Source organism: Daphnia carinata, chromosome 7, assembly GCF_022539665.2.
Source record: "Daphnia carinata strain CSIRO-1 chromosome 7, CSIRO_AGI_Dcar_HiC_V3, whole genome shotgun sequence".
NCBI lineage: Eukaryota > Metazoa > Arthropoda > Branchiopoda > Diplostraca > Daphniidae > Daphnia > Daphnia carinata.
The window spans coordinates 2903475-2928614 of record NC_081337.1 but is presented as its reverse complement, the minus strand read 5'-3'; the positions used below and the strand labels follow the sequence as shown (position 1 = coordinate 2928614).

Sequence of the window (25140 nt, the reverse complement as noted above, 5' to 3'; positions counted from 1 at the left end):
GTCTTCATCTGATGGCCTACCGTAACAGACTGATGTTGTAGTATACGTGAAAGGCCACCAGTTCCATTCCCAGTTCGCAAAGCAATGAGCCGAATTTCGTCTTTCTTGCAGCCATTGCCACTGGAATGAAGCCGTTTTGAGTTCAGCTTCATCTCGTTGTAAACGCAGATCCAATTCGGCACTGATATTCTTCAATGATTCCATCGCCATGTCGAGCTCCATCCTCCTGTAGACAGACGTGTTCATTTGCCTGTTGATAATGCCCAAAGCACCTTCCAGTCTACCTATCTTCTTGGAGCTGTTAGCCACATGTTTTACCAAGCGAAACAACTCTTCGAATCGACTGGTAATCATAAAGTATAGCTGAGCAATTTTCTCTGTTAACTCGCTGACAGTTTTCAGTGGTTCTTGAATTACTTTGTAAAGGTCAACTGAATTTCCATACCGCTCAAGATAGCGGTTTACATATTCGAATTGTTGGTTCAATTTCTTGGCTAGAAATTCTACCTGCCCGACACTCATCTTTGCTGCCATAAAATCTTTGGAGAACTCCTCGACGATTTGAACCAACGACGTTTGTAGCCTTTTCGACTCCTCGGAATCCTTTGTGGCATTGAAGAGCTGGAAATTCGTATGAAAGATTTGAAATTTTATTTCATCTTCTTTGCTGCACAGTTCCATGGACATATTGGATGGCTCACGCTCCAATAACATTGGCTCCTTGGGATCGCTATCGAGGTGACCTTGGTGGTTCGAATGAAAAGCCAATGTGATTACCAGCAAAAGCATCCAAAGGCTGCTAACAATCAACACGACGCTAATCCGCTTTTTTCCGGCTGCTTTAGGGTCTTCCCGTTTAAAGCTGACAATCCCATTGTTAAACTTGCACATCTCCAAGTTGCTGCGAAAGTACTGAGCTGACTGGACAATGATCGCCCCCATGATAGTCCTTTTATGCGATCTGCTTCAGGCACGCCCCAAAGACACATATTCTGATTTGGTAAAAAGTTTTCAATTTTACCGTAGAAATTTGATTATCGCATCTATTGCTATCTCTGCGAAACGTCACGACTACATAGACATGTTTTTGTTGATTTCTTTTTCGTTTTTTTCAGTGGAATTTCAGTTTTGCCTTTGGTGGCACGATTTTGATACTCTGTTTTCTCTATTATTTTCTTAGAAACTGCGTCGAAGGTCTGAACCTACTTTCAATCCCGATCTGATATTTTCGCTACAACAAGGTCTAAATACTGGGAAGTTAATTAATTTATTCTTCTCCGACGCAAAACGAGGAGAAAACCCGTCTCTCAATCTTGGCTCAAAAACCAAGGTACTGTTTAAAACAGTCATCTGATAACACAACATAGGTAAATGTAAAGCAAAAAGATATAATAATACTATAGATGTTGGTTAGAATGTGCTGGAAAGCAGTTCCACAATCACAAGTTTTATGGCTTTTCGGGAAATTCCCGGGCATATAACCTTTTTTTTTTTTAAATCTAGCTCATCTGATCGAGTTTGCGACCCAAGTTTCAGACCATATTTGGAAAGACAAGTTGTTTTTACTTGCGCACTAACTTTGTGGAACTCACCAATAGTGCGGGTTTACCTGGCATATCAGTAACGGGAGTACGAAAAGGCAAGCAAAACAGGACTGAAATTAATTAACCAAGTTCTTCGAAAGAGTGTGCCAACGCCTTTCGTTCCTTTTTTCGGGTCATTTCCAGTTAACGCTGCTCCGCACAAAGTGGAACGTACATAGCATGATGTATTGTGTCTTTTGCTATCCAATCAGTGGACGAAATCATTGAAAATAATTCGCCATATTTAGAAACTTCTTTGCTAGATGGAATTAGCAGATGAAGGTTAAAAAATCCAGATTCCTCAAATTATTTCTGCTGTTTCCCATAATTAACGCGGTCCTGTGGCGCAATGGATAACGCGCTTGACTACGGATCAAGAGATTCCAGGTTCGACTCCTGGTTGGCTCGATAACTCGTTCAAAATTCTTTTGTTATAATTTGTCCAAGTTTAATTTATCGCTTTTTCTTGTTTTTGTTGATCATATTGTCAGTGTTGTGAGTCGCCGTCGTACCAAAAGAACTGGTTTAGATGAGTTAATTTATTGGTTAGCCGCGGGCTGCTCCATAACAGTGTCATCGTTTCTGTTTGTAAAAAGACTTTCAGATCTGGCTGGTGAATCGCCGTTTGTTTTATAAAGTTTTCGTCTCAGTAATTTACATCTAAAACTCCGACAGAATAGACGAAGCTGAAATACCAACGCGCAACGCTTTATTGTTCCTAACAGAGACATAGCCAGGTATTCCAGTGATTGATATTTAGCTTTGATAAACACTCATTATGACCAAACAGGGCAAGAAACCAGAAACCTCAAACATTTTTTGGATGAAATTTGCCAAGAAATCCCCGTGAAATAAATTCTGTCCTTCAAAATGGCGTGCTTTAATAGAAAACGTAACAGAAGAGCAACGAGGAAGGAAAAAAAATAGGAAAAATGTTCATGTTAAACATTGCCAATTTTGTTCGAAATCAGAACATAGATTCATCAACATTGAAAAAACAAAACACGTTCTTGTCAACGCTGTGCTCGAGGGTTTTAAAAGACTGCTGATTTACATCCTTGATTTAGCGACTAACATGTTTTTTTCTCTTCAAAACAGGCTAAGGTTAATAATCAAAATCAACTTCCTGTTCTCTTCATAAAGGTAAAAAAAACTTACAAACTACAATATATCGTTTAAAACAAAATGTATTTAACTTCATGTGATCTTCATTTGTTTTGGCAATGGTGTAGTCCTTTATCCCCAGATGGCGCGCGCCTTTCCTTTTTTTTAGTGTGTCGACTGCAATGGCGGTAGTTTTAACGACTTTTGCAATCTCTGAAAGTGTTGGTTTCGTGTAAGTACTGTTTTTTTTTGTGAAACTGGAAAACATTTAACGTTTTAGTGAACAATTATTCGTCCTTACACGCAATACAGCATGCCTCTGCTTGTGGCAGAATGTCTGCCCTGTGCAGCATGCAAAAGCCACCACGTGTTTTCTAATGGACGTAGAAAACGTGAAGACGTACAGGCATATTGCCGAAATGTGACCATAATTGCAATGCAATACCGAAGCTAGTTAACATTTTCAAGTGCCATGCTTCATAACTTGGTGTTTCTGTGAGCTTGCTATAAGTGGTACATCAACTATAGAACAGATTTCCACGTACTGTGTTTTCACAGGATGCACAAAAGTGTAAAATGACTGGTACATGCTTAACCCCTATGGGTTGCTTTCAAATAGCTTCTACTGCACAGTGACTTTTCAATCTAGTGTTCAACTTCAATGTGATTACCCACATTACTTAAATGTAGTGTCGAATAGCAAAGCTGATTTTGGGCATCCACCGGTTAGGCATGTGTTGCAGCATCACTGTCTAGAACAAGGTATGTTGTTTTAATTTTCTTATCCCTATTCTATGTGTTGAAACTTTTTCTTCTAAACACCACACCATTAGTTTTTGGTCGATTTCTTACTTTGACGTGCCGCTGATTCTTTAGTTTATTTGGGTGTTTAGCCTTGAAATTCTGATTCATGTTATGCATTTCACCATCACTGCAAAAGGTTTTTTGATCAAGCTGTATTATTGCTAAAATTGACTTCTTTTGTTATTCAGACAACGTACTGCAGACGTTGGAACTTGTATCCGTTTAAATTTAGAAATATCGACGAAAAATTCAGATAACGATCGACACTGAATTCTTGCATAGTAACCATTCAAATAGGGCTCGAGCAGAGCGCTGCTCCCCTTTTGGCAGTTATCTAATATCTTTAGCTCGGGCTTAAATGTTATGTGATCTTGGATCTTGAAATGTCATTACATTGTAGTGCAGCGTGCGGTTGTCGTCTCAAACCCGTCTCATTTGGCATTTTTTCCCCCATGTGGTCTAGTCTTCGATTGGCCAGCACGTTTTACGTGATTGTTTTTCGTGATGCGGATAATTAAAGCGTAAAATATTCTTTGTTCCGAAACACTCAGTCACTTTTGATTTTTGCTTTCAATCGTCACAATCGTAACTTTAATCTTCGGCCGTTAGATGTCGTTTATAAACAAAAATCCACGCTGGCATTCAGTCACCCCCCCCCCCCCCCCTTCTTTTAAAAGAAAATAATTCATTACGTGTTCCTTTTTTTATTGAAACCGATTCCGTGTGAATAAGAAAAAAAAAATTCCTTCTATCGAGGTGAATCATCAAGGCTGGGAAACTAAAACACCGAACTTAAAGAAAAACAAAAAATTAGTTTTTTGAGACATGCAAGTCGAGGTGATGTGGATCGCCTTTTTTTTTCTTTAAGTGAATAGGAGCCTTGTATGATGGATTAGGTAGCAACACACAGTTAGATGGGCTTTAGATTGGCGTCGGCGGCGGTCGTGTGGTGCGAAAACAAAAAGAAAAATGCTTTAAGCTCAAACGCGCATTTCGGGTTGCCCTTCGCGTCTGGGGGTGTCTCGAATGCTTCTGGACCCCAATATCTTTACAACCGATATCGGATAGACATAGCCGCAACAGTGGTGTAAGTGAGTAGCCCCTTGATTGCCTTCGTGGCGGGGCCATCTATAAAGCACATCAATAGCCATAGCACATTCATTCCCGATTGCGTGGTGTCGTCGTGAAGCGAACTCGTTCACACGAACCAATGCGCGTCCTTGTTATTGTTTATTGGCGACGACGGACTGGGTCATCACAGGCGATTAGCCCCCTCATATCATCACACTTTGCTCACTTTTGTTTTATTATGAAATTAAAGAATGCCGTATTGCGAGAAAAAGATTTGCGATAAGGAAAGACTTTGCATAGCAAAATGTTGTGCTGTCGCAATGACGAAATGTAATCCTAACGACTTAACGACTCGTCCATGTCTTTTATACATCAAATCAGGGTGAGACTTGTGACAAAATCATTTAACGTCAATCAGTTCAATCTGCCCTTAACTCGTTCAGGATCAACTGGTTTTCATCGGATTTTGCGGACTTTTTCCCCACTTTATTTTTGAATTATTTTTCGTAGCATGAAATGGAGATGACGTTGAATGGGAAACTGTGTGAGCTGTGCGACCTCGCCAAAAAAAAAAGGAGCTGAATCGGCAGAATTGAGTTTGAGATGTAACGTTTCGAAAGACACTCGAGAAGTTAGCGCAAACTAGTAGACCAGCACACGGGGTCCTTCTAGAATTTGTTTCTTGTTGAAGAGGGGAGGGAAATGTTAGATGGTCATCAAGTTTCGAGAAGCAACAGTTGCTGGACGATTATTGCCGCTGCGTTGAAGGCAAATAGCCTCGAATTGAAGGACTTTTTTTCCATAGTTTAAAACGCAGCCTCTTATCGAACCCGGTAGTTATATCCCCCCCTCCCGTTTATTTTTCATTATCAATCATGTGATATGCAGGACCATTCATTGATTTTCTGCTGCACTTATCTGAACAAAAAAGAAGTAGACTAGAGAGCATGAAACTCGAGTGAGAAACAAAAATGTCTCTTTTTTTTTCGGGGTTGAAAAAAAAAGATAATGAAAGTTAACGTTTCCCTCTCAAACATTTGAACAAAACTGAAGGCGCGCTATATTTGAACAGAGCTGCACCAACGAGCTGTTGTTGCTCTATATATACAACGTGTGTGTGTGTAGATTAGGTTTGTTTTTATTTTCGGTAGGAGGGTGTCTAAGTTTTTCCTCTACGTGTGTTGTTGTGGCCCCTTCTCTTTTTTTTTTTTTGACTGAGATGCCGACCGAACGATAAAAAGAAAAACTTCTGGTTGTTCCGTATTTTCTTTTTTTTTTTGTCATTTTGCTATGTGTTCTTATGGGCAGGTCTCTTGTTGTTTTTGTTTCAATGGATTGTTGTTATCTGGAGACAGATCTGTCTCTCGTAGACGACCCCAGTGGAACATCAGGCTAGACAGGGGACGCATACAATCCTTGGAAAATCTTTTTTCGCTTCGATGCAGAGCTAAGTCTGGCAGCATCGGAGACATGTCGATCCTATGCAAAATGAGAAGAATTTTTAATCGCGGCAATTCTAATTAGATACCTGGGCTTTAATTTTTTCGGTTTTGAAGCATCGAGGGACCTCATCTAAAATGCCGTTCTAAATTTTTGTTTTATTTTTCCCCAAAGAGTACATTGAAATTTTCCACGAATTTTGGGGGCAGGGGGGAAGGTGTGTTGAAGGTTATGTAGGAAGCGTCTACCTGGAAAAGATAAAACACCTACTTTCTTTTTTTCAATTAAGAAAACCTAAATTGAAAAGTTCATTTACCGAATTCGTTTGGAAACGTTGATGTGTAGTCACCTGTTTTCCTAATAATTAGATCTCATTGCCGCCTTCTTTTGAAAAAATAGACATTTGAAGAATGTGACCGTGGCACAGGTGGTGAATATTAATTGGGTTTGGCTTGAAAAAAAAAATCAAATGATGTATGCGTATCATCACCTTGTTTTCACGAGTTAAAAACCAAAATTGGCTTGTTTTTACCTGTGGATCTTGTTCTGAACAATACAGACAAATGGGGATTGACGTGACAGAATTCAAAAAAAAAAAAATTAAGTGGATGCGTGACACCTGTCCACATCTAAATAGGAAGGGCTGGACTCGATTGGACAGGTGTCGTTGTAAAACTGGACCGTACAAAAAGAAAAAGTGGCTGGGTATGAGTGTGCCATATCGAAACACACACAATACCTTGTATTACACATACATATATATATTTTTTTTCAATGTATCGCCACACTTTGCTTGCTATTGTTATATCTATATCTTTTCAAAAAAAATTTCCTTGTTTGCCAGGGAAACAGATGATGAAAATGCCGGGGGTTGCCAACAAAAGGATCTCCTCCGCCTGTTTCTATTTCCAACACAAAAAAATGACTGAAAAGTGAGATAAAAAGGAGGATTCGATGTGGACAGGTGTGCCAGCAGACCCCATTTGGCAGGTAAAGGACTTCTTGACACTCGAGAGACTTCTTTTTTTTTTTTTTTTCTAACAGCAGTCCCCTTCTCTCTTTAACAAACGACATGGCTTCTTCTGTTTCTTCAGGGCTCTTTTTTTTTTGTTGGTAATAGACGCACGTATGACAAAAAGATAAGCCTATCCATCAACGGTTTGACAAGGCCATTTCAAGACTTTTTACTTTCCTCTTAAATCTTGTCTCTTGAAGATGCGCTTTCTCTAAATAGGGTCGCATAATGTAACGCACATTGTCCTTAGTATCGGGGGGGGGGGAATCTTAATTGGCAATAAATTTGGGCTGGCCAAATGTAAGCGTTCAATAATCACGGTACTTATCTGAAGAAAAAAAAATTAAAATACGTGGGCTATAATAATTGCTTGAGTAGCGAACGTACTCTACGTTAACGAGGTTGTTGGGGACAATTGGAAAGACAATGAGAAGCTATTTAATGGCAATAAAAAAAAGGGAGTTGGAAACATTTTATTGACTTTCAACAGTGGTGGCGTCCATTTTTTTTTATAGAAACGCGCACCAGTAAAGCGTATCTTTCTAAAAAAAAAAAAAAAAGAGTGTTATACATGTTTGCTTCATGTGGTTAACATTAAACAAGAAACCGTTGCTAAACAAATGAGGCTCCCAGGTTTAAAATCCATTTTTCAGTTGCATCGTTGCGTTGGTCCTCCTCCCCCACCACTCGTCGTTTTTTTTTTCCACCATCTTATCATTTTTAAATGAGTCTCCCACGACATGTCAGACTTCCCCTCAGTCGCCATGTCATTAACTCTTAGAGTTTGACCTTTTTCTCAATTGTCGTTATGGCAATAACGTTCGAATTAAATACCTCTCCAAAAAAAAAAATATGCGTGAATCGATGAATCCCTCTTGATGAATAAAAAAGACATTAAATTGTGAACAATCAGGTGACATTAATCAACGGCCGTTTTTTTTTTGGAAATGTATGGTGGTCGTGCGGGTTGGCCCGTATGCCACAGATAATTTCTCCATTGAAGAAGAGTGGCGCTCGTTAAAAAAAGATATAGGATCACTTTTGGCCTCTCTCCGATATCGTGATGGATGATGACGCTAGGTCTAACAGTTTGCCGATTTTCTTATTTTGCTCTGTCCCCCTCCTTTTTTCTGAGAAGATGATGATGCTGGAGCATCTCTTCACATGTGTTGTACGAAGACTTTTTTTTTTTTTAAAAGGTCGTGAAAAGGTTATCGACTCCTCCCATTTTCCCCCTCTCCATCTTGTAAAATGAACCAAAGACATTTCGTTTTTGCTTGACCCTTCGTTTTTTTTTTTTTCGAATCTCACACAGTTGAAATACTAGACATGGAATTTCAGCGAGTCGCTAACCGAATGATTCACGATCAAGAAAAAAGAAAAATCATGTTACATTTTTTATTTTCTTCTCTTTAAATGTGTTTGTTGTTCTATCCCTGCGGGTGAAAAACAATTGGGCCTGGGCCCCCCCGGTTACGTCTAGACGTCCGCCATCTGTTGTTATGTTTCACTTGTCTATTTTCACACTATTTTTTGATTTTTCTTTATTTTTCTCCTTGGCATAGTTGTGAAGTGTAGCTAGCGGGGATGATATTGTTTTAACTTACGAAAAAGGAACGTATTTTCATGCAAGACGTGCGCGCGGAACGGATGAGTTAATTGGTGGAAAAAGGAAAAGACAACAGGTGCCAGCCGCATCACAATTTTGGGTCGATTTATCCTCCCCCCCCATTTGAAAAATCAAGTCCAATAAGAAAAGGGTAAATAATGACAGAGCGCGTATTGTATAAGGCCGACTCAAATAATAGATTTAATTTTCGAATTTAAAAATGGCGGGGATATTGAAATTCATTACCAAGTTGCACGAATTCAATAGAACGTTCTACATTTTTTAAAAATCTTGTTTACCTGCTTTGAACATTTGTGAATCGAATCGATAAGTAAAAAAAAAAGAAATTTCTTTAAGAAAAAAAATTGTTTACGGTCGGAATAGAAAAACAAAATTTGAGGCGGCCAGTATCGTCCATCACTTGAAATCGCCCCCGCCAGCGTCTCCGAAACATTTGTGAATGCAAACAATTCGATGGTGAGGGCCCAATCCCGCTGAATCATTGGAGACCAATGGCTTTGAAGAAAAAAAAAAAAGGTTTTTCTTGTGACCCTGTTTGGATCTTGTTTCCGTTAGAACTTGGCCGACCCCCCCTCTGAAAGTTTTCTTCTTTTGTTGCCCGCCATTTTTTTTTTGTGAATAGATACGAAAAAAAAAACCATTGAAGAAGAAGGGACCAAATTTTTGGGTTTTGTTTTGTATGCGTTCTGAATTTTTTCTTGCTTCCTTTCATCTCGAAAACGTCTTTGAGTCTCCCCTCTACCAAGGGGCTGTGAATGTTGTTACAATCTACAGGGGTCACAAATTCAGGATGCGCTTCTTTTCAATAGCGGAAGGACATTACCGGAAGGGCCGTTATGTAGAATGAAACAACTTTCATTACATCCAATTTTTAAGACTTTCTGATTTCCGAAATAATGAGAGCCTTTCTATTTCTTTGTTCGGTTAAAAAAAAAACGTGTCTGGAGTAGACGTGTTGCCATCAATTTGTTGTTTACTATTTAAAAAAAAAATGCAGGTGTTAAAGGTGAGGGGGTAGTATCACGTGTGTCGGGGGAGTAGCCCGTTCTAGGTGAGAAATCCATCAAATTTGGACAATGGGAGCCAAGTGTGTAAACATATGGATACATTTGTGTGGTCCCTATTCTATAGACGCATATTAGTTTGAAAAAATAAAGCACTAATTAAACACCTGCGGTTCTTGATATGATCCTCGTGTTGAACATGATGGATCCTCTCTTTTTCTGGGGGGGGGGGGGGTCAATCGACTTTTTTTTATGAAACTTGAAGGTCTCTAAGTCATTCCCCAATGTTGTAGAGACTATCGTCTTGTTGAGTTTGTTGGGTACAAAGGTCTACGCATTTTCGAATGGCTTGTGTTGACGGTTATTGAATAAACAAGGCGTGGTCTCTACATCGACGACAGAGAGAGGTTCTCTTATCGGACAGAGACCCTATGTCTCCCCTCTATGACCTTTCCTAGTTTCTTTTTTTTTCCCCACTGTTTCACACGTACACAAATAACGCCAATGTTTACCGCCTGGCCAATCACCAAATCCCAATAACCTGGACGCGAGCGATAACGTACCGCTCGCTAAAGGAACCCAAATTTCTTAACCGAAACCTTGAAGGGGGACCTCTTTGGATATCGCATTTTTTTTTTTTTTTTAAACGTCAAATTATTGAGGCAGACGATGATTTTCAATTGTTTGTGAATGGTTTTTTTGGGTAGCTGATTAGGCAATGTACGGTTAGTGATAGTTGTTGCTATAGGGCCATATCTCCTTTTAAAAATATATTATAGCGCGTGCACTGGCGTTTATCTTTTTACACATTTTGTTTGATGGGGGAGCGGTGTTGCCGGCTTCAGACAGTTTTGCAGAAAAAAAAAAAGGTGGTGACAATGGAACTGTCGTTTGAAAAAGCGCAAAAATCCAGTTACAAACCACACCTGCCCTTCTAAACGTCCTTGTGTAGTATGCCATAGAAATGCTATTGTGGATGTAGTGACATCGCGTAGAAAAGAAGGAAAAAAGAAAAACCTTGGGCGATGTGTACGAAGGACAAGTCCTTCAAGACGGGGGGCTCTATCATGTTTCTATGGGTTATACAATACATGACGCGAGCAGCTGAATCCTTTGTATAATCATCGCTATACAATTTGTGTGTCGTCGGTATATTGCCAAGGTCTTTTTTTTGTATTTCCCGGCTTTTTTTTCGGAAATGAATTCCCAGCGAAAAAAAAAAAATGATGTAACCGATTTCCTCACATGGTTGCCGAACCCTATTGAACCTTTTATTTATTTCTTTTTTTTTTATGACTTATTTTGGGAACGGAGAGCTACTTTATACCAATTTAACTCGTTTTATTTTTGTTTTCCACATTTTTTTGTTGTTGTAATGAAGCGGCTCGTTTTTCGTCCGGTATCCACTCGAACTAGAAAAATAGGTGGTCAGTTCCAATCAGCGGATTATCTAGCTTTAATGGTGTCCATCAGGGGAGAATCCAATTTCGTTGATGAGCGCGTACCCATTGGCTTCTTCCCAATCATCGCTGTGCTGTTAGTGGCTGGGGGAAAAGGTCGGACAGTATAACATTGAATAATTGATGATGAGAGGGGGGAATGTTTTATATTTAGAAAGAATTAAAAAGTGCCGCCTTTTGTCCACATAACTTTGTTTTTTTATTGCTGTGGATCGTAATTATGGTGGACGGTATTTACGACTAGCGAGAGTTTTTTTCAGGTGCAAATGATAGAGACATTATATAAAAACAAAATTCACGTCCGTCGATAATATGATGACAAAAAAGAACGGCCAATTCTTAACAAGTAGATGCCAAAATCAGCACCTGCTTTCTCTCTTACCGTTGCGTAATGATTTCTGGGGAAGGGGGAAAAAGTGGTTATGCAATGGTCAAGTTTTCTGATTAGCTCTGCGTAGTTTGCGCAACCTCATCGTGATCCGGCCATTTTCTTTTTTTCCCTCCACTTTTAACTTGAAAAAAAAAAAAAAAACAATTAGTCCAGTCGGAATTGAGAGGACCGCCTGTGGCCCATTCGTCTTTTACATATTCATGCGTCTTGCCATGTTACAAAAATAAACTCACTCAAGAAGGGAACAAAAAAAAAAAATAGCGAAATGATTAGCTTCTGTAAAGTTTTTCTCTTTCTTTTTTATTAGAACGTGCGTCTGAGCGTTTTAAAAATAGATGACCTCCCTCTCCCTTACGGGGGCTAATTATTTCTTACTATGTGTGTTACCAAAATGTCAATTTTTATCTTGGCAACAGTAGAGACATTTTCTTCTTCTTTTTTTTTTTTTTAATTTGAAAAAATCAAAGTGGCAGATAGGGCAAACTAAAATAGTGAAGAATGTTGTCGGGACTAGTTCTCCCCCCTCGTTATTTGGAAACTGGGGGGAGGATATCAAATGTTCGTGTAAATGGAGGGACTTGGAACACTTTAAACCCATTTTGCTGTATGATTTAAATTTTCTAATCAAAACTCTGTTGGGTTTTTTTTTTTTTTTTATTTAAGATTGACGTGTATTTTTTTTGGTTTGAATTTCCCATCAGCTTTGGATAACCCAAAGCTTTCACTAACCCTCTTTTTTTTTCAATCGAGCCATTTAAAAAAAAAAAAAAAAAAAAAACCTTTCCCAACTGATTTTTTAAAATGGTTGGGCCTCTTGTGTTCTTCCTCCTTTTTGCGGATCTTTTGAGTAACTCGACACGCCCGTCGGCCGCTACTGAGAAAAACACACACGTCCAAGACATAATAGAAAATAAGAAAAAAAAAGGCCAATTTTTTTCATTTGAAGGTCTTTTATTTCGTTTTGGAAGGGATGAACAATTTTCCCTTCGGTTGATGTAGATATAACGTACGCTGTCGATGATGTGAGAGAGACACAGGTAAAAGAAAAAAAAAAAAAAGGAAACCGAATTCTATTGTATATTTGAAAGCCTCCCCTACACCGAGACTCTTACAATGATCATCGTGCCCCAACAGTCTGCGTTGTGCAGTCGGGTAAACATGAAAAAAAAAAGTAAGATGGAAATGAATTAAATCTTCTCTCGTCTGCTTGACCGTGGCCAGATATGGTGGTCAGTTCGGCGTGAAATGCGATCCGTTAGTAGAACGGAGGGGGGGGGGGGAGCTAACGTCATCTTAAGTTTTTGGGCCGTATGAAATTCGAGCGAAAAATACGGTGGTAAGGTTTTACGTTTCCCGTAGAACTTTATAGAATTTTCTGAGAACGACCTATTTTTACTGGTTTTTTTTTTTTGAAGGGCCTATAAACAGATGCCTTGTTTAAAAGGCCACGATGTTTGACAGTTGGCCTTTTTATTTTACCCGAAATTCAATCCACATTATCAAATAGTGTTTTTTTTTTTTTTTGGAGAGAATCAAATCTCGAAAAAGGTAGAAGTAGATTTTAAACGGCTTTAACATCACTAGGTTAGATATTTTGTAGGTCACATTTCACCGACTTTTGCTGATTGGGCTCCTGTTCTGGTTCTTTTAAATTAGACAAACTGTCGCTAGTAGCACTATAAAAAAAAAAAAAAAATATTGCGAATGTGTAATCAGAGTTGAACTAAATTACATTTTATTTTGATAGGTGGAACAAAAATGCAGACCTACTATTGACATTTCCTGTCGCTCTCTCTCTCGTCTAAAGGTAAGATTATTTTTTTTTAAAACGTTTTCCCAAGTCTGGGCTTTGATGGCTGGTCCCATCACGTGTAATAAGCCGGGAAAAAATGATTATTATTAAAGCAATAACTCCGCCTACTACTCACCTCCTGGTTTTGTTGATTAACTGTCCAACATGCGCTAAAGCGCGCCATGATATGTGTCTAGCCAGGAAAATACGTGTCCATCAGAAGGGAACGGTTCCGTTAGATTTCACCAGATATCACGTGAAATGTAGAAAGGGAAAAATGCAAACATTTCGGGGTGAATGAAAAGCCGGAAAGAGCTCGTAAAAAAACAAAGAGGTTTTCTTTTCTTATCTTTAGTAGTTTATTGTTTCGTGCGACGTGAAAACAACGAGTTCACGCACATCAATGTCGATCGTTATCGACATTTTTTCTTTAGATGTTTTTCGCGTTGAATTTTTTGCGTTTACGAGAAAATGGAAGAAAGAAATTTGTTTTTCATCTTCAAAAACTCCGCCTACTTTCAAACTACCCCCTTGATGTTGAGGCCCAATTACAAGTTGGAAAGGAAGAGAAAATGAATGCTTGTTAAAGATGAGGGGTTTCGGGTAATCTATACCTTTTCTTCCGTTCTACAACTGTAGAGCTCCGCCTCGAAAAAGCGGGAGTCTTTTAAAAATGGCGCCGTAAATTACAAAGCGTCAATGAAGTCTTATCATAGCAATCGCTTTTTTTTTTCTTACCTGGTCTTTTTTTTTTTTTAAACATCATCTGGTCAACCTCAAATTGCTGTACATTATTTTTGCCTATTGGAAAATGACGTCACATTTCGAATCGAGTCATTGCTCTTTAATACGCCCACCCTGGAAATACGTTGACGATATGTCGGTTGCTGTCGTCGCTATTTCGTTTTACAATTTTTTTTTTCCTCCTCCGTTGTGATCCAGATTCTCAATGGGGAGCGGGGCCTTTTTGGGGTAAGAGGGGGGGGATAGTTTGGAACATAATACACCTTTTCTATGGAACTGTATTAAACAACGAATAAGAAAAAGACCCTAAAATGTATATAGAATTACACCCGGAAAAGACCCCCCGTAGTAAGTTTAAAAAAAAAAAAGGTGTGCGCAAGTAGAAGAAAAAAAAAAAAGAAGCTGAGCTTTGTAACAAAACAATTGAAAAACGATTTTTTTTTGGTAAGATTAGTGTTGTTTACAGTTTGACGATATTTAAAACGAGAGCAAAATTTTGAAATTGGCGCCTTTTTTTGAATTAAAAAATACTTGAAAAAAATAAAAATGGTAATAATAATAAAATGAAATAAAGGTTGATTGAAAAAGTATAGGGTGTCTGTTGCGTTCACAAAAAACCGCAAGAACGGAAGCGGTCAATATTGTGCGAACGCAACTATCCTGTTATTATTTTTTTTTGCTTTTTCCATGGAACTACAATATTCATTGCTCAATTCCAACTCCCAACCCCCCCCCCCCCCCCTTCCCGTCATTTTTTAAATTTTATTTTATACATTTCTACGGTTATAATGATTAGCTCTTTTAAATGGTTTCAATCGATGAAATTTGTTGCGGAAAACCTTCCCGACATTTACGATTTCCCGCGCTTTTTTTTTTTCTTCTTCTGGCTTCTCTTTGTTCGTACGTGCGGCCTTTTTGGTGAAAGTTGAACAGCCATTTTTTTGATTGCGTGAAAAAAAAATAGGGGGCTAGAAAATAAGTAGCACGTAAAGAAACACGCAGGAAGGGGGGGGGGGTGTTTTGCGGCGGGAGAAATAAAATTGCCTCAGCAATCCTTTCTTTTTTTTTTTTTTTTTTTTTTTTGTTTGGCGCCGAGAAAAGTATCACATTTTTGAAGGAGTGAAATAGAAAACAGGTGGTGAATGTAAAACTCAGTCAGGAAATGCCGTGCGTGAACCAGAATTGTTTCGGGACCAGTTGCGTGTCAATTGTTTTTCGACAAGAGGGTTGTCAACATCTAACCATATTCAAAGAAGAAGAAAAATGAATGAATGAATCGTCCTTATCACGATGCGCTACTTACACGGTGATATAACACAATCATTGAATTTTTTTTTTACCGAAAGTGCGATGTTGCCATATATCAAGACCGGAAAACCGCGTAATCTCTTACATTTTTTTTTTATTATTTCGAAATGTACTTTTTTTTCATTTATCTAGACTTGAGATAATCAAAATGAATTATCGCATTTCGACGTTATTTTTTTTTTATAAGCCGTGACGGGCAAACTTGATCCCTGTGCGTTAACACAAATGCCCGTCCTTATGCGTATTATGTAAAGCACAGGACGTAATCCCCATCTATGGTAGGGGCATATTTATGTGTAGAATTTTGTTATTTTCCATTTAAAAAAAAATAGGAAACACTGCGTTCGGTTTTTTTTTTTTTTTTTTATAACGTCAAACGGGGATTATGTGAAAATTGACATAGAGAAGGCGGAGGGGTTTTTGTTGCACGTATGCGTGTTATGTGACCTCGTTACGTATACAAGGCTATCGTGAAAAAACTGGTCAGACATGATTGACTCCTAGATTTTCTTTCAAAATCGCACCGTATTTTTTTTTTTATTGAATTTTTAATATTTTTCCTGCGAAAAAAAAAATTGAAAAGGCCTTGTCTAGTCTGTTGGTGACGTGTAATTCCAGACGGCCGTGGAAAAAAAAAATGATTGAAGGCCGCAAAAAAAAACAACAAATGAACGACGCATCGAAAGCTCACGTAACATGTCGCGCGTTCAACAATTTCGAGTCTTCAAAGAAAGAATTTTTTTTTTGATTGAACGATTGTCGAATTGTTTGGCAATGTTGCATTTACGATGCAAATTATTGCGGTTTTCTCTTTGGTAGACGGACGGACCCAACGACCGTCAAAAGGAGGTCGAAAGACGCGGGAAAAAAAAGGGTTCGGTTGGAAACAATGCGATAGAGAGAGAGAGAAGGGGGGGGAACGAGCTTTCACGCCGGTTGAAATTCTTATTTCGGTCATGGCACAGAATAGGACACACGACGATACCCTCAACATCTGCTTTCCAAACAGACGCCGTCTGTCTACATTTCCAAACGTCTTTTGTTATTACATCCCTCCCCCCCCCTCTCTCTTCATTTTTAAATAAATACATCCTTTTTTTTTCCTTCAATTTTATTTAGATAAAATGATAACTTTCAACGTGACGGTGTCTTGATGTCTTTTTTTTTTTTTTCATATTGACTTGTCAATTGGCATTTTTTACATTTCTTTCCGGCTTCATTTCGTTTTTGGGGTTTGGTGCGTGAGTATATGCAAACAAAAAGATACGGGCTCTTGGCGGGAAACACGTGACCGGCATTCTTCAATTCTCTTTGTTTTGGTTCGTTTTTTTTTCTTCTTTTTTCTTTGTGTTTGGCAGTGCGCATAGTGCGGCGTAGTATTCACGCGCCCGCGGGCGCCCAGACTACCGTAGCCAGTCCTCGCGGGAAGGAAACTGGCCAGCCGTTCACGTCGATGTAGTAAAAGGCTATTTTTCTTTTTTTTTCTTTCTTTGAAGAAGAAGGAGGGTCCGAAAAAAAAATGTAAATCTTGGCCTTGAATGAAGCGATAACGTGAAACCACACGCGGAATTATACTGTCTGTTACGCTTTGTTATTCTCTTTCTCTCTCTCGCGTTTTGTTTTAAATTTTGTTATGACGAATAGTCGGACGAAATTGAGCCAACCCTTTTTTTTTTTTTTTTTAATTTAAATTTTAGAAATAAAAATTATTTCACGGGGTATACGCAGCAGTTCGTGAGCGTTCACCCCGAGGCATTTTTTTGTTGAAAATTGGCAACATCCCCCTATATTATTTACGTTGTTTTCTCTCACTCACGTAGGTACACATACAACATTCTTTCATTTTTTTTTTTTTCTTAATGGAGAAAACGGTTTGACCGAGATTTTGTTTTTTAAAAAGGGAAAAACGCCCTTGGCGTTTGATGGGTTAGGTCATCGTCGTGAAAAAGCTAATAAAAATATTTGTCTACAAGTTTTTTTGTTCAGGAGAGTTTTGAACGTGCCGAGTCATTTGCACTGGTGCCCTTCTCACTAGAAAAATAAAATAATAGGCAAATATTGGAAATTGACCCCGTTCCTTCAGGTGATCTCGGTCCGTTTATTCGTTTTCTCTTTTTTTTTTTAAACCTTTCCCGCGCATTTTCAATTAGCACGACAGCGCATAAAAAAAAAAAAGCTTTTCTTTCAAGGATTTTTCAATATTGTTTTGACGTATCCGGTCGCGCCAACGTTTTTGTGTTGATATTTTTATTGCAATTGGGGGAAAGAAAAACTTGTTATCTTTACTGTTTTCCCTGTTTCTTTTTCTCTTCTTGTTGGGCAGTAAATTAAAACGACGTTTGCATACCACTAATAAAAAAATCGGGTGCGTGAGCAACAACAGGTTAGTCCGGCTAGCCAAAATCGACGTGATTTTTGCCAACATTTCCTAGGATCGTGTTTTGTTGACTTCATTTTCAGAGGCTAATGGAGATGAAAAAAAGACGGCACTTTTTTGCATATGCAAATATCTGTGCACGACATGAGGAAGGAGAGACAATGTCCTTTTTAATCAAGTCTAAAGATTGAAAATGTGCTTGTTTTTAATGGCCATTACGCATTAGGGGCTGGTATTTGCCGAAATTAACAAAAGTGGGCGAATTTAATCTCAGCTTTTAGTATTCCCGATGCGTCAGCAATTAGCGAAAACGAGTTGGACGAGTCTATTTTCGTCTAACCGCAAGCAAAACAACTATTTCGAAATTGGCGCGCTATTTTAAAATCCCGTTCCTCCTCCCCCCCACCACTTCAATCTGTCACATGTTTGTGCAATTTTTATCTGTGGGTTTGCGCGATTGTTTGTCTCGTGGCATCTGTTGGCAGATGGCGCGTGACACGATGCGCCGCAAGACGAATTGAATGCACCGAAGCGAATGATGGTTCAAATAAAAGGGAATGCATATTTCAATAATGATTCAAGATACGACGCAGCCACGCCCATTAATGGATACCTTTTGCCGTGATTGTTGAATGAATTTGATTTATCAATTTCGATCAAGTAGGATCAGAATTTCAAACTCGGATTTCGAAAGCGCCATGATTAAGCATTTAACCTGTTTTTGGGAGAGGGGGGAGAGGTTCTTCTATTTTGCATGTCGGAAACAGATCACGATCCAAAGAATTTTCTTAATGGCGGCCAATTTTGTGTAAATAAGTAGACGTAAACAAAGAGTTTTTGCCAAAAAGTTCAGACGCTCGTCATTTGTTTCGAAACGGTAAATGAAAGAAATGTTGGAAACAGTTGTGGAAAATGGATTCGTGGAAAAGCCTTTTATTGTTCTAATCGGCTTTTTGATATTTTTGATTGAAGAATAAACAGGATGTTACTTTTCAAAACAAATCTTTCCAAGTTTTTGAATTCTTTCGCTTTTTATTCGAACCGTCCATGAATGCGCATATTTTCAGTCGACAATCTTTGCCCACCCCCCGCTATTCTTTTTGAATGTTTTTAATTGAAACAAAAAATTCTATCTCTTTAGAAAATGGGGAATATATTTCAATCAATGATGTGACAGGTTTTGTTTTTGTTTTTTTCTGCCATTTCTTCGTATTTGTTCCCCGACCCAGGAGGAAAACAATTTGTTTTCTTTCCAAGATTTAAACTAATTGGTTCATTTTTTTTTTTTTTTAAATCTCCCCTCCCCCCCTTGCATTGGCGCCGTGCGGATTTCGTTTTTCAATAGAACATTTTCGGATGGACACCTTGCGGCCATTTACGGGTGTCGATTTTTACTATCGATAGTCAAAAAAAAATACTATTTACTACAATCGCTGTGAGAATTCCACGCAGTCCTTACAACAACAACAACAAAAAATTTGGGAGGGAGGGGGAGTAATTCAGATTGTCATCTGTATTTATTTTAAAAGGAATTCGTCTTTTGTTTTTATTTAGACATACAATAATCCACATGGAGATATTTTCGTCTGTGGTTCTGTCAAACAAGAAATGTCAAAGAATCCGCTTGGCTGGTTAATGAAAATGTTTTTATTTATTTTTTTGAATTGAAAAGAAATTTCGTATAAAAGAAAACGTCCCCGTTTTATGCGTGAGAGGTTCTTTTCTATAACGAAAATGTACACACACACGGCTGATTCTTTTGTCGACATTGGCAGACAAGCAAAAAGACCAGTGAGTTTTTACAAGAATTTTCGTATTTTTAAATCGATCACTTGAAGATGTTTATATTTTTAAGTATTTGCTCTCGATCTTTGTTTTGTTTTTTTATGATGTGGAGACATTTTGAATGCCACCCAGTTTAAATTCATTTGGCCAAAAAAAAAAAATTGCGCTGGAACCGGATTGTTTTGTACCAGGGCATTGGAATGTCCACCCCCCTCAGGTTAACAGGCTTCTGTTAATGTTGCTGCTGGCTTTTTAACATGTTCACTGTATTTATTTCATCAATTGTGCGCGAACCCGTTTTTCATCGCCCATTCGGTGCCAACAAGAAAAAATTACAAAAAAAAGGGGTAAAAGAAAAATGAATAATGGACACAAATGACATTTCGTATACCTGTCCAGGAAACACATCAATAATCATTCGAGTCTTTTTTATTTATTTATTTTGAGTATACAAGAAAAAAAAAAAATAACGAAATTCAATAAAAGGTGGCCATTTTTTTCCCCTTTCTTCTTTCGTTTTTTCCTGTTTGTTTGCGGCTTGATAACAGAAATATATTTATATGTATACATCGGTTTCGTTATCACCATTTTCGGGGTAGGGTTCGCCACGGTACCCACAAAGAAAATTTTAACCCCGACGTCAAACACAGGTGTTGTTTTCAATATTCAGGCCATTTTTATCGGGATCTGTTTAAAGAAAAAAAAATATATTTCCTCTCCCCTTTTTTAAGAAAAAAAAACAAAACAAAACAAATTCACGTCAGTGAATAATTAAATATCCGTGTGTACTACAAACAACGCGCATCATCTACCTCATTTCTTGTGAAAAGAGTTTCGTGTTATTCGCCCGGAGAAAAAACATGTAAACATCGAGGTGTGTAATTCCATTCTAAGAAAGAAGCGGAAATTAGGGTAGAGACGTTGCCACGTTGATCACTCGACACCTCTGTAGTACTATCGTTTGTAATTCAAAAAAGAAAAATGGTTGAATTAAGCGCCACCGCAACATCTCCCGTTTCCATTTGTCTGTTTGTCATTGGATACGCGTACTAGCATAGAACAATAAATGACGTCTTTCAAGCGATGCACATCGAAACAAAAAATGCGTCAGTTCTTGCCGATGTGGGTCACGATAATCAAATTTTTTTTTTTTTTTTTTTTTTAGATTTGAAAACGATTACATCGTATTGGTATTGCAAGGGGAAGAAAAAGAAATTGCAGTGCACGGTATGTGACTTGAATGAATTTAAATGGATTCCCCCTCTATAAGATGTGATATCAAACGAGCCGTGAACATCAGACTGTCGCCCTTGTTTCTTTTAACGAAAAATATTAAAAAGCCAAACGGATGGCAAACCGCAACATCCGGTGGCATAGCGGCGCAGCGATGCCAAGTGGTGAAGATATCCCGTCGTGCTTATCTCTTAAGGAAAATACGCAGAAGCGGATGAAACAGTAACATAAAAAGGAAAAATTGAGATGTTGCAATTCATTGATAATTTATATATTTTTAAAGGAAGAAATTAAATTTAATTCATTAATTTTAATGTGGAATTTGCCTTTGGGGATGGACCATTGGTGTCAACGATCAATGGTTTTTCCTTGTGTTTGTTAGAAAAATGAAACGGCATGCCAAAGTTGTTCCAGGTGAAACTCTGGTGGGAGGAGCGGTTCGGACACATCCGACAGGATCATGATTTTCTTAGATCAAAACACATTTTGTGTTGATCCGTTTCTCTTTTGACAGTTTGCAATGTTTGATTGACGTCGAGAAGAAAAAAAAAGTCCTGTCAAAAAAATTAGTGATTTGTCGGTCTTCGCGAGAAAAGATTATTGATTTCGATATTTACATATCGATCGATAAAGAAACCTTTGACATGTCCCCAGAAATTTTACTATGGCTTGAAAACATTGTATCTTGCCATATTAATTCAATGTCATTAGCCAATTATCGTAAGCATTTTTTTTTTTAGGGGGGAGATTAAAGGACATTTACATATGCATATATTAACGCACGCGATAACAACCAAACGTGCTTTATCAATACGACACTTTTCATTCCAACTTTTGCTATCAGACGTTTTTTTTTTTGTTTTCCACACCGACAATGTCCAAGAAAACTGGCCCATACTGGAAGTAAATGGAAAACACATGTCTGGAACGCTAGAAAATGTAAGTTGAGGCTTGTGTTTTATAGTATCGAAAAAAGAGACGTTCCAAAATACAGATTTCCTTTTTTTTTTTTAAATAGCACCGCCTGTCGCAGCTGTTTAACATTTTCGATTTCGTAACATTAAAAAAAATAGCTAATTTTCATATTTTTAATTCCAAAAACAAATCAGACCTTGTCAATTGTCGTAAAAAAAAATAAGGTGTGTAGACGTTTTGTTTTTATTGCCGCACGTGCAGCTGTGCGCTATTGGTGTGTGTGTGATAGTAAAAAATAAAAATAAGGTCATCTAAGGTCAATTGCACTTTTTTTTTTATTTTGTAGAGGAGGGGGAAAGAGTCTCTTTAAATGCCGCCGCCGCTTTTTTTTTCAAGTGTCGTATGTCGACAAGAAAAAATGGGGGGAAAGAGAGAAACGTATTGACACAAAATGGGGAAAGTCTGTTGTTGTAACTCGATACGCGCAGCGATTTGCTAATAGATAAAACTAGCGGTGTGAAAAGGATGTCGTATTTTTATCAATTCCGATTAAAATGAGACGTCAAAATCAGCAAAATAAAATTCTAGACATTTAAAAACAAAAGATAAATTTTTTTAAAGACGTAACAGTCAAAACAAAACGGGTCTACATAGCGTGTAACGTATCCCTTAAGTTAGCCAACACACAAAACGATACTGATGAGATAACATAAAACCAAACAAAATATGTTTTTTTAAAGAAATCATTTCTAAATGTTTAGGGTAGGTCAGCAATTCCCCCCTCTCCTTGTTTTGTGAAACAGAAAATGGTTATAATGAACTCGTTTGTTAAGTTGATTGGATTTCCGGATTGGATAATAGTGGATTTTAACGGCCTATTTTCGAATCGAAATTTTTTTTTATGTGTGTGTGTGTAATGCATTAGAAGAAAGTGTAATCAATAGAAACCGGTTGCTACTAATTATGCTACCATTATTATATAACGAGCACATCCGTTTTTCTTTTTTCAAAAAAAAAAAAAAATGGAGTTTTTGTTTAATACCCTTTCTCCAGTTTTATTGGAAATGCGATCCTATGATTCAGTTCTTTTTCAAGTGAAACACATAAAAAAAAAAAGAGGAACCTTTTTATTATTGTAACGTGTCCGGCACTTGAACAAAAAAAAGAGATGGTTCTAAAGGTATGCAACACCGTTGCCATTGATTGTCTGTAAGAAACATAAAATGGTCCACTCGAAAATCAAGTGTCTCCACCGGAAGTTTGTTCCAAAAATGTTTGCGATTGATATTGGAGAATTCAAATGCGATGTGAATGGGGAAGACAGAAACGATGTTGCCACCTATCGGCTGTTTACAAGTCGTCCATCAATGGCGACTTTTTTTTTTTCAGTCAAAGGTCCATTTTTTTTCGATTACTGTGCGTTACCTGATAAAAGTTTCTCCCTTTCTTTTTACGACATCGTTTATGACCTAACTGTATGTGTACTACATTATGATTTTTTTTTTTAACTTTTAGTTAGTCAATGGGAGGAGGAAGGAGGCGGACAGGTGAGGTAATATTTATACCCCCCTCTTTTTTTTTCTGTGTTAACTTCAAACCTCTGGAAAAACGGCTCAAAAAAATGCAAACAGTTAATGTTCGTCCTTGTCAACGTGTGTCTAGACTCTGCACACCTGTACAGTAGGAATGGAAAACAAAAAAATGGCGCGACATTCTCTTCCGTCTGCAATAACCGCAAACAACCGGACAGCTGTGAATCAAAATCTATTCTCCTCCATTTTTTTTTCAGGTTGGGGCTAAAGGGGATGAAAAAAATGCAATCATTTAAAATAACAAATGAGGAAGACAGGTGACACATCATTTAGCACCACTTGTTTTCCCCCGTTAAGTGAGAGAGACATTATCCCTCAAATCAATATTGAGTTCCTGGTTTTTAGTCGGGGTGTCGTGCCCCAGCTTTGCTACAGACACACGCGCCAGCTTGTGGTATGAAACGTCTGTTTTTTCCCGTATCGCATGTGCTGCTGTTGTGATGAATAATAGAACCGGATACGGATTTTAGTCACGTTTATTTGAAAAAAAAAAATATAATGTCACATGCAAAACAAAATAAAAGATGGTGCCCCTGAAAAAAAAGGAGGGAGGGTATTTAATGAGACTGTCGAAAATGTAGTCAAAATTGAGCTAGCGTTTCGCCTTCTTTTTCGGGGGGTAAACCCGCGATACTAATGAGGACTAAATTAAAATAGATTTCGAGAAAATGAGTTGTTTCCGGTGAGATTGTGTCTACATTTTCCCACATTCAGCTTCCATGTCTTGTGCAAACATCTTCTTTTTCTTCTCGAATTTCCAAGAAAAATGTCATCACTGATACCTGAAGGAACCGAGAGTGGAGGATTAATGTTGGGGACAAATGTGTGTCGACAAGATCTCGTCATCAAAGTACAATAGTATTAACCATAACAAATCCCTTTCATTCTTCTTTTTAAATCCATATCTCAAGATCCGTGTGTTTTGTGTACTTAGTATTATTGTCCGCCATTTTTTTTTCTTTTGTGACATTGAAACTAAATATTGATCAATATCTGCCCTTATTTTTCTAATCCTTTTCTCAGTTTCAAATTTTTTTTCTAAAAGATGAATGATTTCAACATTCCAAACACGATTGCAATGTACCCCCTTAGCTTTTTATTGTTAACTCTTTTTCCCCCTCCTAAAATGTTATGATATTTCGACATACAAACGAAAAGAGGTAGAGATTTTTCTGAGCCTAGAGGCGCTCCTGTTTTCTTCCTACGTGTTATGTATTCCACCATCTTTTTTTTTGGGAACCCGCGTCTTAAAAGAAAAAAAAAGGGGGGGGGGGGCACAAAAAAAAAAATCATAAAAAAAAGATGGGGCTTGAAAGGGAAGAGTAAGAAAAATAGAAGAAGATAGGGAGGAGGGGGGGTTGTATAGGGAGGAAACACAATCCCCTTGGGGAGGTAAGGGAATCCATCAACCATTTTCTTTTTCTTCTAAAAAACCCACCGTCTGGAAATCGTCCAGGCATGTATGGGCCACAACTATTGGACTGCGTGTGTGTGGACCCATTTTTTTTTTATATATGGTCTAACATCCACCCCATCATGTCTGGCTTTTTCTTGAGGTTAGGATAAAAAAAAAAAATAGCGTCTGATTTGACTATATTCGCCAACAAAAATGAATTCTAGTTGATATTCAAGAGCCGGAAATGTTAATTCTACTGTTCTTTTTCATGAACTATGAACGTGTAATTGTTTGGTTTAATTTGAAAAAAGTGGAGATAGGGGAAGACAATCGCTTTAGCAGACAGCTCTTTAAAAAGCTGTTTCAACTCGTGTTACATACTTGTTTTCGAAAAGCAGCTATATAACAAGTGTCGTTCGGACTACCCCTATGCCGACTGACGCAATAACATGGTTTCCCGATTCAGGCTGGCGAAACAAATTCTAGAAACATTTTG

At 38.0% G+C, this 25140-nt stretch overlaps 1 long non-coding RNA gene across 1 annotated transcript; it reads left to right on the top strand.

Annotated features, from left to right (window-relative positions):
- Positions 1–1985: 1985 nt before the first annotated feature.
- On the top strand, positions 1986–24329 carry LOC130694876 (uncharacterized). Its single transcript, XR_009421443.1, has 8 exons — positions 1986–2320; positions 2374–2614; positions 2682–2726; positions 2816–3456; positions 6855–6992; positions 13250–13309; positions 23172–23203; positions 23319–24329. It is a non-coding gene; the product is annotated as an uncharacterized LOC130694876 (long non-coding RNA).
- Positions 24330–25140: the final 811 nt, after the last annotated feature.